This window comes from Gavialis gangeticus, unplaced genomic scaffold, assembly GCF_001723915.1.
Source record: "Gavialis gangeticus isolate Ggan-Ray unplaced genomic scaffold, GavGan_comp1, whole genome shotgun sequence".
Classification (NCBI taxonomy): Eukaryota; Metazoa; Chordata; order Crocodylia; family Gavialidae; genus Gavialis; species Gavialis gangeticus.
Genome location: NW_017729002.1, coordinates 22,962,816 through 22,964,971, shown reverse-complemented (window position 1 = coordinate 22,964,971; position 2,156 = coordinate 22,962,816). Strand labels below are relative to the sequence as shown.

At 49.0% G+C, this 2,156-nt stretch overlaps 1 protein-coding gene across 1 annotated transcript in view; it reads left to right on the top strand.

Annotated features, from left to right (window-relative positions):
- LOC109290847 (ankyrin repeat and fibronectin type-III domain-containing protein 1-like) overlaps positions 1-2,156 on the top strand; it is a 680,006-nt gene that overhangs the window by 17,367 nt on the left and 660,483 nt on the right. The window lies entirely within an intron of this gene.

Here is a 2,156-nt window from a genome sequence, read left to right as displayed (position 1 = left end):
TTCTGCAATGACCGCAGCTAATTCCCTCAGCACTCTGGGGTGGAGATCATCAGGACCTACTGATTTAAATATGTCCAGTCCCTCGAAGTTCCCTGACTAGATCCTCACTGACCCTTGGCTTGAGTGCGCCTTCCCTGTGGCCTGAGGGGGTCCCGGTGGGGGTGCTGATCCGGTCTCTGCTCAGGAAAATGGAGGCAAAGAAATTGTTAAATAGGTTAGCTTTGTCGTCTGGTGTGACCAGATTTCCTGATGCATCTTGCAGGGGCCCCACATTACCCGGTACCTTCTTTTTGCCCCCTATGTATTTAAAAAAGGACTTCTTGTAGTCCTTGATCCGGGTAGCTAGTCCCAGTTCCATCTCTGCCTTGGCCTTTCTGACCGACCCCCTGCAGCCAAAATCCAGAAGGCCAAAGCGCAATTGGAATTGCAGCTGGCAAGGGATGTGAAGGGTAACAAGAAGAGTTTCTACAAGTATGTCAGTAGCAAGAGCAGGATCAGGGAAGTGTGGGTCCCTTACTGAATGTGGGAGGCAACTTTGTGACAGGATGCAGAAAAGGCTGACATAGTGCTATTTTTGCCTCTGTCTTCACAGACAAGGTCAGCTCCCAGACTACTGCAACAGGCAGCACAGTTTGGGGAGAAGGTGATCAGCCCTTAGTGCTGAAAGAACAGTTTAGAGACTACTTAGACAAGTTGGACATGTTCAAGTCCAGGGGGCTGGATGGGATGCACCTGACGGTGCTGAGGGAGTTGGCTGATGTGACTGCGGAGCCATTGGCCATCATCTTTGAAGACTCATGGCAATCAGGAGAGATCCCAGAAGATTGGAAAAGGGCAAACATAGTGCTTATATTTAAGAAAGGAAAGAAGAAGGATCCAGGGAACTACAGACCAGTCAGCCTCGCCTCAGCCCCTGGAAAAATGGAGCACATCCTCAAGGAATCCATTTCTAAGTACTTGGAGGAGAAAAAGGTGATTAGGAACAGTCAGCATGGATTCACCAAGAGCAAGTCATGCCTGACCAACCTGATTACCTTCTATGATGAGGTGACTGGCTCTGTGGATGCAGGGAGACTGGTGGATGTGGTGTACCTTGATTTTAGCAAGGCTTTTGGTATGATCTCCCATACCATTCCCACAGGCAGCTAAGGAAATATAGATTGGATGAAAACTGGCTGGAGCATTGGGCTCAAAGAGTAGTAATCAATGGCTCAGTGTCTAGTTGGCAGCCGGTATCAAGTGGAGTGCCCTAGGGGTTTGGTCCTGGTGTCGGTTTTGTTCAATGTCTTCATCAGTTACCTTGATGGCATAGGGTGCACCGTCAGCAAGTTTGCAGATGACACCAAGCTGCGGGGAGTAGTAGATACACTGGAGGGTAGAGCTAGGATTCAGAGTGACCTAGACAAACTGGAGGATTAGGCCAAAAGGAATCTCATGAGGTTCAGCAAGGACAAGTGTAAAGTCCTGCCCTTAGGATGGAATAAACCCAGGCTGGGAACTGACTGGGCAGCAGCTCTGCAGAAAAGGACCTTGAGGTTACAGTGGACAGTAAACTGAATATGAGCCAGCAGTTAGCCTTGTATGGCTAACAGCATACTGGGTTGCATTGGTAAGTGTGTTGCAAGTGATTCTTCCCTTCCATTCAGCACTGGTGAGGCCACATCTGGAGTACTGTGTTCAGTTTTGGGCCCCGCAACTACAGAAGGGATGTGGACAAATTGGAGAGAGTCCAGCAGAGGACAATGGGAATGGTGAGGGGGCTGGGGCACATGACTTCTGAGAGGCTGAGGGAACTGGGTTTATTTAGTCTAGAGAAGAAAAGACTGAGAGGGGATTTAATAGCAGCTTTCAGCTACCTGAAGGGGGTTCAAAAGAGGATGGAGCTGGACTGTTCTCAGTGGTGGCAGATGACAGAACAAGGAGCAGTGGTCTCAAGGTGCAGCACAGGAAGTTTAGGTTAGATATTGGGAAGAATTTTCCCATGTGGAGGGTAGTAAAATACTGGAACAGGTTACCCCCAGAAAGGTGGTAGAATTTCCATCCTTGGAGGTTTTTAAGACCCAGCTAGACAAAGCTTTGGCTGGGATGATTTAGTTGAGGATGGTCCTCCTTTGAGCAGGGGTTGGACTAGATGACCTCCTGAGGTCTCTTTCAGC